This window comes from Myotis yumanensis, unplaced genomic scaffold, assembly GCF_028538775.1.
Source record: "Myotis yumanensis isolate MYYU_CA2020_CCGP unplaced genomic scaffold, mMyoYum1.0.hap1 SCAF_10, whole genome shotgun sequence".
NCBI classification, from domain to species: Eukaryota; Metazoa; Chordata; class Mammalia; order Chiroptera; family Vespertilionidae; genus Myotis; species Myotis yumanensis.
The window spans coordinates 61451104-61471061 of NW_027223761.1; the positions used below are offsets into that span (position 1 = coordinate 61451104).

Consider the following 19958-nt stretch of genomic DNA (forward strand, 5'->3'; position numbering starts at 1 on the left):
CGGAATCAGAGCTTGCTTCTCTCCCTCTTCTCCAGACACCCCAAGGTGTTATTTGGGAGGACACGCACGGACACCTCTTCTGAGCCCTCCCTAATATTCAAAGCGGAATTGGTTCTGGGACGGTCAACCAGAAGCCAGACCAAGGACCTGAAGGCAGCTCAGCATGGAGGCGTAGGGACGGGGGAGGTGGTCTCAGGCTCACAAGTGCTGAGATATGCTCCCTGCCAAGAAGAAGTAGGGAAGTCAGGCTCCACTCAGGCACAGACCCACCGGGAAGGGCATTGCTGCTAAAGAGATTCCTGATGCACAAGTTCCCCCATTCTCACCCCAGACTCCTTCCTTCAAAAGACACAGAACCTTGGGTTCTGGGTCAAGCTCCTGCCCTGCAGACCCCCGCCCCTCTCCCCCGCTCCCGAGTCTTTGTTAGTAAATTGGGGCTGGAGGCTTCTTTTCGGAGTGAGCGTTTAATGAGATTATGCATGTCCAGTGTGTGGCACAGTGCTTGCCCGGGGAGTGTGTGCCCATGTGGTGCTCCCTGGGGTCAGTTCCTCCTCCCTCTGCCAGGTTTGCCTGCTTCCCTCTCCTTTTCCCCTTTCCATCCCAGGCTCACCTGTGGGCAGGAAGCCTGTGCAGCCAGGGCAGGAGGAGCGTTTTTTCCACAGGGGGCGCTCTAAGATCAGGAACCATACCATGGGAGACCTTGACAGTGTGCCTGTGAGGACTGGGTGCTGGTACCTATGGCTGGACATTTAAAAAATGACTTTTTTGAAATCTATGCCTTGATATGCTATCATTTTTCCAGATGTCTTTTCCATACCTGTCTACAGATGTGTATGAAATCATAGCAGGTCCCGCAGCTGGGGGATGACGCTATGGCAGCTGGGGACAGACACCGCTGGCACCGAGGAACAAGGTAGCCACCTTCTCTTGGCAGCAGGTCCATGGGGGGTGGGGGCTGCCAGGCTGCAAGCCCCCGGATGCAGAGCTCGGCCATCAGCTGGGCGCTACCTGCAGCTGAAGCCCCTCTCCCTTCCAGGCCTTCCCTCCAGGCCTGTGCCTCCCGGGCGGACCCAGGTCCAGGCTCAGGCTCTGGGGCTGTGCAGGGGGCGAAGCTGGCTGGGTGGCCCTCCTTGGGTTAGACCGGGGCCTTGAAGACGTGGAGAGGTGAGAACGAAGCTCTGAGCAGCTTTGTGCAGGCCCTGGGTGCTGGAGGAGGGACGGCGTGGGCAGAGGAGGCTGAGAGAACAGCTTCCCTTGAGGCGGTGACCTGGAGCCCTGGGCCTGGGCATGGAGGGCGGACCAGCATTCTGTTTACTACCTGCCCTGGTGCGATGCGGGGGCCCAGGAAACTCCTGCGATGCTGAAGGCGCAGCATGAGAACCTGTACAGGGAGCCACCGAGTCCTGAGAAAACATCTAAGAAAGGAGAAGTGCCTGCCCCGCTGGCCCCTGATGGGCAGGTGGGGAAAGGCGTGCATCTGCAGCTGCCCCAAAGCGCCCCCTCCTGCAGGTCAGCTCCCTACAGAGACCCACCAGGCAACAAGTGCCCCTGATGGGCAGTTCTGTTCCCCTTTCCCCCCCACCCCCACCTCCCCCCCCAACTCCCATAAAGCAGGCTGCCAGGCCCACACCTACCCACCTCCCAAAGCTCTGGCAATAGGGAGGAGCCTGCCATCAGGGCCATCTGCAGGAGGAGATACTAGCCAATCGAGTGCTCCTTGTAGAAAGAGTGGGCTGGAAAGACATTAAACATGGCACCTTCAAAATAACACAAAAAAGTAACAAAATGAAACAAACAAACAATATATAAAAACGTAACAATTAAAATAAGTAAAACAACAACATAAATAAAAAGAAAAGAAGAAAAATGGAAAACAAATTAGCAAAATGGAAAAAAATGCCAAAACAAGTTGAGTCCAAGGCCAACAGGTCTCCACAAATCATCTTCCTGGGCTATATCGGACAAAAACCTCAGCCTGGTCAGGGTCTTATATAGGAGTGGTTTGCAATTTCATCACAGTGGCGCCTTATGAGGTCAGATTAAGAAATGGACCAATTACAGCTGGGGTGTGGTTTGCAATTCCCTCACAGTGGCTCTTTATGAGGTCAGAGCAAGAAATGGACCAATCTCAGCTGGGCTGTGGTTTGCAATTCCAACACAATGGCCCCTTATGAGGTCAGAGCAAGAAGTGGACCAATCACGGCTGGTGATAAACCACAGTGGTTTTCTAAGTTTTTGGTCTCATGACCCTTATACTTTGGGGAAAAACAAAAAGACAACCCCCAAAGAGCTTTCTGTTTATATGGGATTTAGCTATTGATATTTACTTTATTAGAAATAAAAATCTGTAAGATGCAAGCATACAAACACATGCAAAAGAAAAGTCTGACTGATTCTTATGCTCCAGGCCTCAGCTCAGATATCACCTGCTTAGAGCCCCTGAGAGCACGCCCCTGATCCATCCATGCCTACCTTCCTCGCCCAGCTGATCAGGTTTGTCGTCTTCATAGCACTGATGACAGTGCTTCCCATGAAGGGAGGAGCATGACTGTAGTGTTCCCTGTGTCTAGCACAGTGAGTGGCAACAAAACAAGTATTTCATAAATATTGTGTCACTGGGTTAACAGAGGAGTTGGGAGAACAAAAGAAAATATGTCCAACTACTTATTTAATCGAAGTGGCTCTGTGGGCCAATGGGTGTGCTGCGTGCAGGAGAGGCCCCCCGGGGAGCTGGTCCGGCCCCCTACTTCTTCCCTTTCCCCGTCTACTCGCTGCAACTCGTCCAGGGGACTCCCCCAGTGTCCTGTCTGAGGTGGTCCTGTTTAAGGGGGGCTGTCCCTTCTCCCACTGCCTATTAGTCTGACAATCCCAGAACCCATGCCAGCTATTTTATTAAAGGCTAAAATCAGCTAGGTAGGATTAAGGCTGAGGAACTGCCAGAAGCTCCCCACCCCCTGCCACCATGTAGCAGACCTCTTCACCATTTCACCCCCAGCCCTACCCCACAAGGCAGTGAGTAAAAGTCTTAAATAACTTGAGCGGGAATAGGCAGCACTGCAAGTTTCCATACTTGACAGGTGACTTTGAGTCTCTTTCTCAGACTCAAAGAAGAAACTGGGCCCCACTGGCTGCCCTGGAGGGCTGTGTGCAGTTTGGGGATGGGCAGGGCATGGAGCTGCCTCTTGGGTGCATGATAAAGAGAACATAGGAGGGGATGTTACCTTGAGAGTGGTCCTAAATGCCCTACACCCTGGTCATTGCCACATCCCACAACCAGGGCAGACAATGCCCTCAGGTCAGACTGGATTTTAACTAAAAGGAATTATTGATGTGGGGACCCTTTGCTTGATGATGTGAACAAACCAACCAAAAAAGACATTTTGAGGTAATTGTGAAAATGTGAACATGGACAGAGCATTAGAGAAACTTAAAGCTCTCTTTGTCTTTATTAAAAGGGATCATGGCACAGTTCTTTTTGTCAAAAATAAAAGGTCTTCTTCATGAAAGAGGTCCACAGTAAAATATCCTGGTTTCTGGGATGAAGTTTGTTTTTTTCATATTTCTTCAAGGGACTCTGCTGCTTGGCTGGCTGGCTGGGGACCCCACTGTTTTCTTCTTTTGAGTAGGTGCGTCTTCATACTGTTTTCTGCCATTTCCCCTCATACTTTGATGCTTCGCTTTTAAATTTTAAGACAGTTCAGAATCATTCTTACGTGGCTTTTGCTGCAGTGGTTGCCTGTGCTTTACCCACTGGTCCCCAGAACTTCGGGATATCACTGCCCAGTTTCTTAAAAGACCACTCTAGCAGGACAATCGTGAGCAGCTGCTTTATTTCCATTTCCTGTGTGAAATGCCCAGCCTGGTTGGCTCGGTACCCTTGAACCAGTCGTATATTTTCCAGTGTCTTTTCAAGTATAATTGCATCATATATGGATACTCCCATTGTTATTTCCACTAGTCACCCAAAACTTTTTCCACATCCTCACCATGAAGCAGTAAAAATGGACAATAACTGAAGACAACTTAGCAAAACCCCGTATGCCACACGGAGTTAATTCCTGTGTGTTGTGCATGTAGAAATCCAAGTAAAAACAACGGACAAGTTTAATCTGAAAACACAATGAAACAGCATTGTGTGCTGGGAATGTGCAAAGTAAATTGGCTTCAGAGAGCTTGTTTGGAGGTCCTAGCAGGGCAGCGCAGCAACTCTTACACCCGTGAGAATTTCTTGACAGCTGGAAGGAAGAGAATAATCCTTAATGACCAGACTCACCCATGTGGGGTGTCTCAGGGCAGAAGCACATTTTGCAGGCCCCTCCAGCAGAATATGCTATTAACTTTACATAGTGATAGATGGTAACTAGACTTATTGTGATGATCCCATTGTACGGTTTATAAATGTCAAATCACTATGCTGTACAACTGAAGTTAATATAATATTGAATGCCAATCATACTTTAATAAAAAATTCTTTAAGAATAGATGAACTGATAAATAAGTGAATGGATGGATGAATGGGTGAGTGGATGGGTGGGCAGGTGGACAGGAGGTGGAGGAGTGAGTGAGTCCTGGGATGGAAGGCTAGCCCAGAGCCCTCTGACCAACACACTGACGTTCCTTCTTGCTGTCAGCAGCCACCACCAGTGTTGTGGGCCTGCTGCTTTCCCTACCAGCCTGGCCTCCCCATTTGCCCAGGAAAACCATGGAGCCACCTCTGTGTGCCTCAGGGGACAGTGTCATCTGGGCTGAGGCCTGTGACCACCATCCTCAACACAGTCCTCACCAGCTTCCTTGTCTGTGACCAGGTGGCCCCACATGACCAACATCCAGGGAAACACTACCCTCTTCTCTTCATGCCGATGAGCTTCTGATTTCCTTGGTGGATTTAGGTTTTTAATAAGCCTGGGTTACTTTCCTGTTTTAAGAAATAAAAATATAATGAATTTTAATGAAAAGTCATAAGTAGCCCCAGATCTTGGCTTAATGTCATAAAGCACAGACTCTAGAGTCTGAGATGTGGGGATGAGTTCCCACCCAGCCACTGCCAGGCTAGGAGCATTTAGCAGTGAGGTCCCCTTCTGACACTCCATTTCCTCTAGAAAGAGATAATACTACCTCCTGGCCTGGTGTGAAGGTCAAGTGAGATGACATTATTTACTGAAGGGTTCAGGAAAGAGCCTGGAATACAGTAAGTGCTTAGCAAATGTCCTCTATTATTGTCATTACTATGATTGCTATATGATGGCCAGTGTGAGCTGGAATAAGATCCCAGGTGGGCTAATGTCAGCTGCAGAGCCTGCAGTTCCAGCTGGATTCCCCGGAGCCTACACTTTGCCATTCCCATGATGCCCTACAGATCCAGCCTTGCCCAAGCACCAGCCACCTACCTATACAAGATGCTGCTCAGCTCCTCCAGGTTGGTGGGTATAAGGTACCAGTACATGTCGTTGCACTTTTGCACGTTCATCTCCATGCAGTGCAGGTTCATTGTGTACACCTCCAGTCACTCCACTGCTTGCTGCAGCGGGGGAAGAAAAGAACAATTACACCCCAACTCCTCACAGCAGATTCTAACTTTATAGATTCTCCCTCCTCCTCCTGGTCCTCTCCTGTCCTCACTGAAAAGAACATCCTCTACCTGGACCAGTCAATGTGCGATTGGGTTTTGTTGTCGTTTTCTAAGAAACCCTCTTTCACTTTGTAGGATGAATATTTTTGAAATATTTTTCTTTGCAAAAACAATCCTATGAGGTATAACTGAAGCTGGAAATGCATCCCATTTGTGATTGGCCTACTATGTGCATGAAAATGCATAGGGCAATCCAGAGAGCAACTAGGAAGAATAGCAGTTGACGCTGCAGAGGGAGAACTAAGAAATTTAAATGGGAGAAGACTACCTTTCATCATCTAAAATTATGTGCACATGCTTTTATTTCCAAGTGGTTGACTATTATGGATCAATTTTCAAAAGTAGTTAGATGTACAGCTGATGCTTGAACAATGTGGGGGAGCACTGAAGAATCCAAGTATAATGATTCCCCAAAAAACTTAGCAATGAATACCTACTGTTGACTGGAAGTCTTATTGGTAACAAAAACAGATGATTAGATCATTTTGTACATTATATACTGTATTCTTACAATAAAGTAAGCTATGGGAAAGAGTTAGTGAGAAAACCACAAAAGAATATATATACAGCCCTGACTGGTTTGGCTCAGTGGATAGAGTGTCGACCTGCTGACTGAATGGTCCCAGGTTCAATTCTGGTCAAGAGCATGTACCTTGGATGTGGGCACATCCCCAGTAGGGAGTAGTGTGCAGGAAGCAGCTGATCAATGTTTCTCTCTTATCGATGTTTCTAACTCTATCCCTCCCTTCCTCTCTGTAAAAAAAAAAATCAATAAAATATATATTTTTAAAAAGAAGATATATCCACTTAAAGGATTGTACATATTTATTGAAAAAACTCCATGTGTAAGTGGACCTGTGTAGTTCAAACCCATGTTGCTCAAGGATTAACTACACATCAAGTATTAAGGAAAAGTCTCCAGATTACATATCAAAAGGTTTATTCATGGTTCTTTGTATCCTTAGGCCATTATCCATCAAGGACAGACAGCATAAGTCTATGTCAGTTGAAGTTATTGTTACTTTGAGTGGTTATGTCACGAACTTCACTTACTGTTAGTGACAAATGTTTCTGATTTTAATTTTGTTTTAAACATGTATTTTTATTGATTTCAGAGAAAAGAGAGAGGGAGAGATAGAAACATCAATGATGAGAGAGAATCATTGATCACCTGCCTCCTGCATGCCCCATACTGGGTATGGAGCCCACAACCCAGACATGTGCCCCAACCTGGAATTGAACCCTGACTTTCTGATTCACAGGTCAATGCTGAACCACTGAGCCATGCTGGCCAGTCTTTAATTGCTTTTTTATTAAATTATTTTATAGGCTGTAAAAAACTTAACTAGCTCCAAAGTCAAAACTAGCAAACAGAGTACATTCAGGGAATCATTCCTCCTTTCCCTCCTGCACCTCTGTAAGTAACCATGTGATTAGCTTCTGGCTTATCCTTCCATTGTTCCTGAAACAGAGACAAATAATGTACATATTAATATTTCTTCTTTTTACATAAAAGATGACATAATATGCACACTCTTTGCACTTTAAAAATGTTAAGACCAAATTAGCCTCCCTTTTAACTGAATGAAATGGAAAGTTGTTGAACAATACATATTACTGTAGGAATTTTTAGATTTTCTAACCTTGCAATGTATGTTCTGCGTCCTGTCTTCATACTTCTGTGCATGTGAGGCATACAGAGGGGTCTGGAAGGATACACGGCAAACTGATGATGGCAGTCTATTTCCAGGGAGAAAAGTGGGGATTAAGGATGGCCAAAGCCTAATTTAACTTTCTCTGTAACATTTTACTATTTTACTATTGTTTTACAGGGAAAGTTGATTCATATAATACTTGTGCAACTAAAATCTCAATTTTAATACTAGTATAAAAGCTAAACCATAAGTGACCAGTGGATTGTGGACATCCAAGTTCACTGTTACTCCAGGTAGCAGGGAGGGGCAAGGGCCTCAGGCAGGTCACCTGTGAGCTGCTGCTGGAGTCCCTCTGCAGGAGGATGTTCTGGAGGCCAGCAGGCAGCTCTGGGAGGACTGGGAGACAAAGAGGCAGGAGGGAGCCAGAGGGAGGCTGCATCACCCAGGCTCAGGGTCCTGCACTGAGCTCAGGAGGGCAGTTGTGTTGGGAGTCAGGAAGTCCAGTTTTATCTCTGTTCCTGAAATCAGCAAGTCCCCTCTCCAGGCCCCTGGTTTCTATCTGTCAAATAAAAGGGGTAGGAGTCTCACTTTCTGCTCCCTGGAGCCTCTTCAGAGACCATCCCAGCTTCTGGGCCTCAACTCCCACCCCTATAAACAGAAACTCCCATCTTTAACTGTTCTGTACTTGCGACTCTAGCTGACATCTTAGTTAGATTCAGACTAACTGACTGTATGAATGACCTGATTTTTTACTTCCTTCTCTGCATATGAGCCTTTTGCCCTATAACTTCTAGTAGTTCCTGCCTACTCTGATGCTAGGCTTGGTCATGTGACCCCCCTTGGCCAATAGAATGTTAGCAAAGTGCCCAGGGCGGAGACTTTAAAAGAGCTTTGGATGTCTCTCTTTAGGATCTGACTTCACTATGAAAACACACACAGGTTAGCCCTCTGGAGGATGAGACATGGAGTTGAGCCAAGTCACCCCTGGCATGTGAGAGAGCCCCATAAAGGTCAACAGATGTTTTAGCTGACCTTTAAAGCAGAACTGCCCTCTGACCCAGAGACTCAGGAGAAGAAGGAAAAGAATGAAGTTGGAAGGCACTGCCGTTTGGGAGTGGCTTGTTAGGCAGGATTAGTGTGGCAATTGATGGCTGACACGTCACTTGGGAAGAGAACCAACTCCTGCTTTGGGCCCCTAAACTGAATGCTCTGTGAGAGCAGAGATGTCTGAGTGGGTCACTGAAGTATTCCTGGCCTTCCAAGACACTACGGACAGCACCTGACATAGGATGGGCACTTCATAAGCATTTGTTGAATAAATGAAAGTCTAGCACTGTGCTAGGTGCTTTATACACACTCTCTTGTTTAAGCTGCACACAAATCTCTCCTCTAAATGATTATTCCCATATGATAGATGGGGAAACTGAAGCTCACAAGTATCAGAATTTGCCTGTGGCCACAGAGCTAGGAAATGGTGGGTCTGGAGTTCAAATGCAGGTCTGTCAGATTCCAGAGTCACTTTCTACCCTAAACCTAAGGGTGAGACGCTGTCCAATGCCCCAGACACCTAGTCCTCACCATTCCTACCACAGCCTGATGGAGGGAACCCCAGTCCCTGCCATAATCTTCTCATCACCTGGTGGCTGGTGGTGGACTCCCAGTGCATCATGCAGTGCAGGTGACCATCCAGGCTGGCCCCTGAGGAGCAATGAGCTAGGGCAGCTGCGTGAGACTGCGTTAGGCCACAGTCTGTGCATAGCCGGCATGAATCTGCTCACTGACCTAGGAGGGCAGAGGCAAGGTCACCCACAATGCTGGGATCCATGGGAAGCATCATTCAGACAGAAAAGAGGTCGATCTGGGACACTGAGCTCTTAAAACAGCTCTTTACCACTCAACAGACATGAACCCAGTACCTACTATGTGCCAGGCACTGGCTAGGCCCTGGAGATACACAAAAGTAAGCAGGATACTTTTTCTTTCAATCCAACCTTCCCCTCCTGCCTATCTTCCTCCTGTTTTCCCTCCTCAATCCCTCTCATCCTTATTCCCTCCCTTTTTACTTCCTTCCTTCCTTCCTTCCTTCCTTCCTTCCTTCCTTCCTTCCTTCCTTCCTTTTTTCCTTCCTTCCTTTCTTCTTTCCTTTCCTACTGCACAAAATCAAATATTATTGAACCACTATGCTATTCCAGGCAGTATACTAAGCCTCTTTGTACCCACAGGCTGGTGAGACTCAGGCTTGTTCAGATGACACAAGTGACATCTGCCTCATAATGTATTGAGCTATCTGCAAGGAGGTAAGCTCCCTGTCACTAGAGGGATGTGAGCAGATAGCGTGAGTGGGGTAGTAGGTTTGAACATCTTTCTTTAGTCATCCCTGGACCACCAGCCCATGAATTTCTCCACCATGTGGCAGCCTGGGCCCCACACAAACCTACCCATTCAGGATCTCTAGGAAGCCATCCAGGAAGCAGTCGGTTTTGCTACTTTAATGACGCCCATTAACATGTGGGACTTGTCAGTTGTATCAGTGCTTCTCAGCCTTAAAGGTATACACATGGTCTTGGGATCTTGTTAAATGAAGACTCTGCTTCAGTGGGTCTGGGCCCCTCCTGAAGGATTGATAATCTCCTCGGGTTTTAATGTTTCTGGACCACAGGGCTTAGAGGACTTCAAAAATTTCAATCCAGCCCCCACATTTTATGATGCTTTGGCTGAAGACGGGACCATCCATTGGAACAGAAGCCTAACAAGGACAATAGGATTATATTCTGACAGGCAGGCCAGGTCAGCAGGAAACAAGACCCTTCTCATGAATGGGCTGAGTACTCTCAAAGGGACCAAGGCCTATGTGCAAGGAAGGAGATTTAATATTATAAAATAAAGGTGCCATAGGCTAGACACTTTAAAGCATCATTAGATTTGTTGTGATAATAGCTCTATACAGTAAGCATTAGTGTCCCATGTGGTGGTGGAGCAAACAGAGGCACGTGTGATTATCATTAAGTAATATTTCTGCTGTCTTCCTTCTAGGAGGATGGGGGGGGGGGCTGCACTTCTTAGCCCCTTGTGATTGAGGCAATGAATTGTGAGTGGAAATGACAGGTGGAATATTTAATTGTTGGTGTGAGTCTCTCCAGGCTACCTTTTCCTCTATCACTGTGATTGGCAATATTCTAGATGGGGCGGCTCCATCAGTGGGACCCTTTAATGTGGAGAAAGCAGAGTCCCCAGGTGACCTATAATACACACACAGCATGAATGATAAATACTCCTTTGTTGTATAAGCTACTGAGATTTTAGGACTGTTTGTTACTGTGGCCTGCCTTATTTATCCTGACTGATACATGCAAGGAAGCTGCAGCAATTAGGACTTCACAGGGGTAAGATTTCATGTAGACTTGGGTAATTCCAGAGCCTCTGAAGTCAGTGCACAGCAAGGAATGGGTATCTCCAAAACTCTGGTAAATCTTCCATTCCCTCTCTCCACAGCTCAAGCCCCTCATACCTCCCATGTTTGCAGCCATTGGTTGAGACACCATTAGCCGAGCCTCTCTGTGGATAAGATGAGCACGTGAATTTGCTGGGACTGAGGTGCCATAGGAATGGCAGCTTGATGACGAAGACATCCATCGGGTCCTAGGGCACTGTGGTGGGTAGAAGAGGCAGAGGAAGATCCTATGTGGGTCACAGAAACCACACTCCATACCAAGCCACTCACCACTAGCTCAGCACTGAGATACGAAAAGACCCTGAATCTCACAGTAGGAAACAGCGATCCCAATCACTGTCTGACTCAAGTCCTTGAGCCCATCTGAGCCAAAAAAAGCCACCACCATTATATGGAGCCCCTAGGAAATAGGAAGAGCTGATGGCCATGAAGAGAGAGCAGAACTGAGAGAGAAAGATCAGAGTCAAGAGATAGGCCCAATCCCAGACCAAGGGGCCAAGCCTCACCAGGTTGCCACTCTGCTATCCTCACAGGAGGCTGACACGAAGGAAAGGAAGCTTACTGGGAGCTTCATGGGAAGGCATAGGGTCTCAAGTCGCCAGAGATTGACTCTCTTGGGGAGAGAGTCTCTGGTGGTAAGGCAGAGGGAGTCTGACTCATCTGATGAGGCAGGACACACAAGGCCAGGACACAGTGGAGTCCCTAAGTGATGATGGCACCTGCACTGTCCTGGTCCTTAGTTACCAAGAAGGTCTCAAACTGGTTGGCTACATTCTGGAATAATGAGGGAGACTTATTAGAAAGCCCAAAGTCTGCATCCCAGCCCTGACCTACTGAATTCAAACCTACTGGTGATACAGCCCTGGAAACTATATTTAAAAATAAGTTTAATGTAGCAGCAACATTTGAAAACCAAGAATGCACGACTTACCTAACTCCTGGACACTGGTGACTCCTGACCAGTTCACCTCCTGGAGTTCAACACTTACAGTTTCCCTTAAGTTGCCTTGCTCAGCTCCATTAAGACCACAGCCTCTGCAGTGCTGCAGGACACACAATAACATGTCCATCACAATTCCCATAGCTAACTTCCTGGCCTCTTGGCAATTTCAGATGGGGCAAACCATTATTTTCTTTAGGAGAAGGCTCAGTATACATTTTCTGTAAAGCGTCAGACAGAAAATGTTTTAGGTTTTGTGAGCTATTTGGTTTTGTGAGCTATTGTGACCACTCCACTCTGCTGTCATAGTGCAAACATAGCCACAAACACAATGTAAACAGAAGAGCACGGGGGTGTTCCAATTATGGGAACTGGAAGGTGAGTGTCATATCATTTTCACCTGTCACAAAATATTCTTTTTTTTTCAGTTACTTACAAATATAAAAACCATCCTCAGCTCATGGGCCCTACAGAATGACACTGGATTTGGCCTGCAGACCATAGTTTGACAAGCCTTGCTCTAGGATGTAAGAGGGGTACATATTTCCTCCTCATGCCATGCCTCTTCAAGGATGATGGGTAATACCTAGCCTCACCATGGGCTCCAGGGAGAGGTGGAGTTCTGTACTCCGCCCCACTTGCCATCACAGCTCAGTAGCTGACAAAGTCTGCCCCATCCAGTGACAGAGTAGGAAGCTGCCTTGGGAATGAGATTTTGGAGGTCACCAAATGTGTTACACTCCTCCTCCCCAGGCAGACACCCAAAGGAGCTGGCCAAGAAAGACCAGAAAACTGCTGTAAACTCCGCTAGAAAAATGGCTGCAGAACTTAGCCAATCTCAGGGAAGGGTTGCACCCAGTTGTGGCAAGCAAGCCTTTGCCTCCAGCCCCTCCCACTCTGCAGACATCACCAGAGGATCCCTTCTCTACTGAACCCACAATGCCCCAAGCTAAATCCTGCAGGGTGGAGGCTGAACAGCATAAAGGCATCGATTTGTTTTCCACCTCCATCTCCACTGAGACCAAGACTCAAATGACAATAAAGCAGAGGTAGTCGAACTCAACCCCAGGGATGAGGGTGTCCAGACATTACTGGAGGCTGCTGGGTCACGCCTGCTGCTGGGAGTGTGCTGTCCCATCTGCTCTGCACACCAGACACAGGACAGTCCCAGACACAGGGCGGTCCCAGACACAGGGCGGTCTGAAAATACCCTTCTCTGACTGATTCTTCTGATATTGTAGAATTTTCCTTTGCCTCCTCTGTGCACAAGGAGCAGGCAAGGTATGAGGTGGTGGAACAGGGGTAAGAAGACACTAAAAGGGAGTTTAGAACCCTCTGTGGCCACATCTTCCTTCCCACAGGTCCCTGCAAATTTTTTCTGTAAATAGTCAGAGAGTAAATATTTTTGGCTTTGTGAGCTATACAGTTGCTGTCACAACTATTCCTCTCTGCTCTTGAGGCCTGAATGCAGCCAGAGACAAGATGTCAATGACGGTGTGGCCAAGTTCCAATAAAACTTTATTGACAAAAACAGGCAGTGGGTCAAATTTGGCTGACAGGAGTTTGCTGATTTTTGATTTAGGCTCCTCTCCTAAACAGATTTCATACCTCTCACAGATAAAAAGCATAAGCAAAAGATTGTTTGCGGTTAACCCTGTGTGGCTCCAGCCCAGGAGAAAAATTACCCAAGGATGAAGTTATCATTTCCACAGGGACTGAATGTGACCTTGAGGATGAAGGGAGTAAAACCAGAACACCCTCCCTCTCCAAATAATCTGCTCGGTGTGGTAGAAAGAGGCACATTCTCTGGAGCCAGACAACCTGGGTTCCAATCCCATCCATGCCAAGGATTAGCTGTGTAACCCTGGACCCGTTTCTTAACCTTCCTGGGCCTCAGTTTCCTCCTCTGAACAATGGGGATGGTGATGGCAGTGGCACCTGTCTGGGATAGCTGTGGTGAGGATTAAATGAATCAGGACACGGAGAGCATAGAAGTGGGTGTGACACACAGTGGCACTCAAAACACGATACCTACTATTGGGCATGGAGCACTTGTCACAATAGATGGTTGGTGTATCTTCACACTGAATTCTCACAGCATGATCCTGGGTGGGGTGCTGATAACCCCATTCTACCGACCAGGAAGTGAGCCTGGAGAGGACAGGTCACTTGGCCCCATGGCAGCGGCAGAGCTGAATGCAGTGATGTGAGCTTTTCTCTGAACCAGTGGTTCTCAGCCTGGGATAATTGTGCCTCCAGAGAACGTTTGGTGACATCTCGGGACACTGCTGGTTGCCACAATTTGGCGGATTTGCTGCCTGGACTCTAGTAGGTGGAGACCAGGGATGCTGCTCAATATCTTACAATGGACAGGACAGCCCCCGTCACAATGAGCTGTTGCATCTGAGAAGCCCTGTAATAAAGAAACAGGCTTAGCTGAGGTTCCTCAAAGGCAGACAAGGATTCCAGGGCATGGAGTTTATCTGGGAGGTGTTCCCAAGGAGCCCGGGGAGGGGAGAGCTGAAGTGGGACGGGAAGGGGAAGCAGAGAGTAAAGGCTTAGTTATCACTCCTGTTACCACTATGCGCACGGGGGGCTGGATCTCCTGGGGGACCTCTGGGAGACAAGCAGATCCACATTTCAGAGATTTCTCAACTGAGGGTGAGGGAGCTTAGTGCCGGATCCCCACCTCCTGCCAGTCACTGGTGAGGGCTGCTCCAGGGAGCACTGATTCCCTGACACTTCTTTTGTGCCCAATCGCTGGGCAGAGAAATCCTAGAGGCCAGATAAATCTCTCAGGAAAGAGACCCAGCATCTGGGACCTGGCAATTGGGGTGTTGTGCACAGAACCGGGGAGGTAGGCACAGTCAGCAAGTGTTCCACTGGTACATACTGGAACCCCAGAGGCTAACATTGACATCCCACAAATAAGGGATGTCCCTACCCAGCCTGGCTTCCAGCAAGAGCCTACAGTAATGTGTTGGGGGATGAGCCCCTGTGGAGAGAGCTGTCAGGGAAGGTAGCACAGGGCATCTGGTCCTCGCTAATGAATCAGCTCTCTGGTGGGGCTGTATGCCATGGACAGACTGGGTGGCCCCAGACCCTGATTCAGGGCAGGAATGGGCATGGCCATGAACACTTCAGAACACTCTGAGGCTCTTAATGACACAGGAACATGAGATTTGTCTCCCAACTGGCCATGAAGGACTATATGGGTGAAAACACACTAACCCCAGCCACATAAGACATTACCACATAGCCTTCCCCACACAGTGGTCCAACTCAGCGATGGACAAGAGAAGGAGCACTACGCGGCTGGGCATGGTTAGTTCAACCTCACCAGGAAGGACATCTACTTCCAAAAGGGCCTCTCTCTGCCCAGCCGAGGTCACTTTAGCAGAGGGAGGCTCAGAGCAATTATCACTCTGATGGTATCAATGGAGCCACTGAGGGTGAAAGAAAATGAGGTGAACAGAATGAACCTGTAACTAATACCGATCTGTTTAACAGACATTCATAATGTGCCTAAAAAATGCCAGGCCTCCTTCTAAGAACCTTTCAAATATTAATCCACTTAATCCTAGCAATAGACCAGGGGAATGCTGATCTTAACAGCAACAGCCTCCATTCACTAGCATCTGTCTCAGGGCAGTCAGCAGCAAATTACTGAACATATTATCACATCCTGTGTTAATGCCAAGTGCTTCCTTCCCCTCTGCTGCTTTGCTGACCACTGATTGAGTGTCGACCTGGTGCAAGGCTTTATAGGCTTTATATTGAACATGTCATTATCTCATTGAATCCTTAAACAATATCTTGAAGTCTAGTAACAGCTTAATATCAGCTAAGAGTTGGGTGTTCTCTCTGTGCCAAATACCTTATCTCATTTAATCCTCACAAAAACTCTATTAAATGGGTGCTGTCGACATCCCCACTTTACCGATAATGAAACCAAGACACTGAGGTGAAAAGGTAGTTGGCCAAATTCAATCCAGATTCCAGAGCCCATGTCACTGCCACTATCCCATGCCAGCTGCAGGCCAGCCAAGAAGAGAGGGGTTACTTATTAGCTCAGAAAAGAGTGGTTGTTTCTCATTGCAGGAAAACTGAGGCCACTAAGATACACACTTCCTGATTCCAGGTCTCCCTGCTGACCCCAGAATCCAGACCTCTTGTCCTCTAGTTCCAAATGGCTGGGTCATTTTGGGGATCAGGTGCACCAACACGGCAGCTTACCAAATTCGGACTGCAGCCTGGGGGAGAGGAACCTGAGCAAGTCATCCGCAGCCTGGTCCTCTTCCTCATCTGAAGATGTGGACTCGGTGAAACCCCAATGGCTTCACGTGTGCAATTTGGGACGTACTTTGACCTGAAAAACATGTCTCAGTGCAGGCTCCCTGGGACCCACCTGTTCCCCAACCTGCACAGCCTGAAGCTCTCGATGGGGTGACCATGAGCTCACTGAGCCACACAAGAGCCGGTTGGTAAGAATGACCCCTCCCCATGGCTGACACTACCATTAGACTCCTGGATCCCCTCAGTCACTCACCTTCCCCCACTGACACCAGAATGGTGGGTCCAGCTGCCCTAGAGGAGCAGCCTGTCCTCCAGAGAGGAGAGGAACTGCAGGAGGTGCCCGCCCCTGGGCAAGTGGAAGGGCGGCCTCTGGATCCAATCCTGCTGACCAGCACCACTGTCCCACTGCTGTCCATTGCACTGTGACCCGGCCACAAAACACCCAACAGGAAGTCATTATAAAGCAAGGTGATGGGGACCCTCCCGGACAACACATCCCCCAGGCATGCCGAGCCAGACCCATGGACCTGCTCTGAAAGTCTGGGAAAGGCCTGGGCACAAGGTCAGGGGCAGGTTTTACCTCTCCTGGTCCCTCTCATCCCACCTGGCATGGTTGTTGACTGGAAACTGTAGGACAGGAGCAAAAGGAATGTGATTGGTCTCCCATAAAAGGAAAAGAAGGCTCCCAAACACCCCATGCCCCTCAAGCCACCTCTACAAATCAACCTCACCTATTTCTGCATGAAGGCCGTTAGACCTGCCCCTTCTCAAGGCAGTAGTTGATTCTCTCTAGCATGTGTTGAGCACTTGCTGTATACAAGCATGGCACATTACAGGCACCATCTAATTGTAGTACACAAAAATAGGACATGTCTATTTTACAAATGATAAAACTGAGGCTCGGAGATGTTATGTAACTTATCCAGGGTCACACAACTGATTAGTTGCAGGGCCTAGACCCGAACGCAGGTCTGTCTCATTAAATAAGCTCAATATGTTGTGCCTTAGTGGGCCAGGCACCCCTTGCTTTCCACAGCAGGATGTCTCTCTGCTTGTTAATAGACCTTCCTGGAGCTTTAAAGGAGAACTCTAATCATTAATCCCAGATCTGCAGAGCACTGACTTGGGAATGACAAAGACCTGGCTGGATTCCAGTCCAGGCTCTGGACATTATAGGTTGTGTGTCTTTTTGCCAAGCTGCTTCCTCACCTCTAAACTGGGATTGACAGTGCCCCTATCACTGGGTCATCGTGACGATTAAATAAAAGACACGTAGACACTGGCTGGGTAGCTCAGTTGGTTAGAGCATTGTCCTGATATTGATATGCCCAAGTTGCAGGTACAATCGCCCTTTTCAGGGCACATACAGGAATCAGTCAATGAATGCTTCTCTCTCTCTTTCTCTCTCTTTGTCTTTCTCTCTGTCTGTCTCTGTCTGTCTCTCTCTCTCTCTCTGGTTCCCCACCACCCATTCCTCTCTATCTATCTATAATTAAATTTAAAAATAAGTAAATATTTAGAAACATGCTTGACACATCATGAACACTCAGTAAGTGACAGCATCTAACACCATGACTTTGATGTTGAGCCATTAACATAAGTCATTTGATCCTCACAATAACCTGATGAATAGGTGCTGTTATGGTCCCCATTGTGCAGATGGCAAAACCTAGGCTCAGAGAGATGAAGTCACTTGTATGAGTTTGCACAGGTAATAAGGGTGTGGAGACAGGAAGGGGATCAAGGAGAAACACCCCAGCACTGTGCTACCTCCACAATCCTTACATTGTTCATGGCAGTGCAGGTAAACAATCTCATCCAGGCAGATGGACATGGCATAGTGACAGTAGATGCTGGAAGGGGAGGGAAGGTTAGGCCTGCAGGATGTCTGCCCATCTCATTGTGGGAAAGGACCCAGTAGGCCAGAGGAGCACACACCCATGGGCTCCTACAAACTTCTCATCAGGCCCCACCTACTTCAACATTTGTACCACAGTCTTCCCGGACTCTATCTCCTATTCTTTGGTACCAGCACCCAATGTTATAATCCCTTGTTGCCCCCACTCCAGGTGTCTGAGGTTGACCACACCAACCTGTACCCCAGGATTCCAGGAATGGCCACGTGACTCAGGCCTGGCAAATAAGCACCTTCCACGGTTCCAGTCCCAGAAACTGGTTCAGGGATGGTCCTATAGAGCAGGGATGGCCCTATAAACCAACAAAATTCCATTATTGCATTTATGTTAGAAATACTGGGAAAGAAGCTTAGAAGAGTAGTGATAAGGATGCTAGAAGACTGAAAATGAGGAGGGCATGGCAAGAAAACACCTGCCTGAGAACAGAGTCAACAGTCACGGAAGAAGAGCCAGGCGACGATAGCAAGTGTTCAGATCTTCCTCATGTGATCAAGCCCTGCCTGAAACCACTGCCCCTGCATGTTTCCAGTTCATGTGCACAAATGCTTAAGTCACCTTGAGTACGGTTTTCTGTCACTGCTATCTGAGTCTTAACTAACTCTGACCCAAATTTCAGGCCACCATGTATCCAGGGACTGGAGTATGAATAAGCACTCAAGGGCCTTGACTTCATAAGTCCCAGCAGTGAGACTTGAAGGCTTCTATGAGCCCCTGTTTCCTCCTCAGAAATTGCAGAGGATAATAATACCCACTGGGTAGTGTTGCTGAGAAGATGAAATGGAATCACATATTTCAAAGGCTGAACACAACCCGACACATTTAAAAAGTACCTGGTTAATGGTCCCTGTGATTATTTGCTTAAGACTTGCCATGTTCAGCTCAAAGCCTACCGTGCTCTTGAAATAGATTGCTTTTGCCCTCAAAACACAATGAGGACGTGAGCCAACAGGAACTGGGACTTGGTGGCACCACAGGAATGCATTGATCAGGTCTCCTTCATGGGGCCTAGCTGTGGGGAGAAGAGTTGAACATCAGCCTCTGAGGCCACCCCACTGTATTCACCACCATGTTTGTGCCAGGACTGAGCACACAGGGGTGATAGTGCCACCCTCTTCCTGTGGGACAGGGGACTCCTGGAATGGTCACCTTTATCCTGGGGACTTGCAATTGATCAGGACAAACAGTCTTAGACCTGCACTGTCTGAGACCCTCCTGCCCAGCCTCGCTGGTCTCGGGGCTCTCACTGCCTCCTCCTGGTCCTCACCTTCCTCCTGCACATCTAATCCTGGCTTCTTGTCTGCTTCTTGGAAGACCCAAACTAACACAGGCTTCGAAGTAAGAAAGGGTTCAAATCCTACTTCTGACACCTACACTGAACCAGTTCCTCCTCCTCTTGAGCCTCAGTTTCTCCAGCTGGGAAATGAGTAAGTTGGAACATAAGCTCTCCCAAGGCTTCCTGTACTGGTCTCATCAGAGTCCATGGAGTGAATGTCCTTGGAGGACAATCAAGTCCACAAGGATTTTTAGAGTCATAGCCTCTGCTGAGACCTTCCCATGCCGAGTCGTGGCCTGGCCCTCCCCTTAGCTCCAACTCCATGCCCATCACGCAGGGTTGAAATTACCTGTTTTCTCTTCTGCTCCTCCAAGGGGTGCTGATACCTGGAGAGGGACTGGGTTTGTTCACTTCTGCAAGATGCTCAGGCAGTGTTCATGTTCAGAGTGAGTGATGAATGCTAGGCCCTGGGAAGCTTGTAAACAAAGCAACTTAATAACTACCACAAGCACCAGCAAGAAAGAGCGCTGCAGCCACAGTCCCTTTGGATCCGTGTAAATCAACACCAATAGTCCCCATGTCAGACAGGCATTTCCAGGTGCCAGGCTTCCTGCCAAGGGCTTTGCAGGCATGTCCCCACTGACTCCCCCCACGTGCCTTTTCAAAGGTTCCATTGCCACATCCCACTTAAGAGATGAACAACCTGAAGCTCAAGTTCATTTCCCAAAGTCATGCAACACAGATTAAGGAGCAAGAGCTATGTTTTCTGGTTTTTTGTTTTATATTTTTTAACAGCTT

The 19958-nt window shown here is 47.9% G+C and overlaps 1 long non-coding RNA gene across 1 annotated transcript; it reads right to left on the reverse strand.

The window, feature by feature from the left end:
• Window positions 1-3470: 3470 nt before the first annotated feature.
• On the reverse strand, window positions 3471-5473 carry LOC139018252 (uncharacterized). Its single transcript, XR_011472899.1, has 3 exons — window positions 5388-5473; window positions 4784-4915; window positions 3471-4235 (listed from the first exon to the last, which is right to left on the reverse strand). It is a non-coding gene; the product is annotated as an uncharacterized lncRNA (long non-coding RNA).
• Window positions 5474-19958: the final 14485 nt, after the last annotated feature.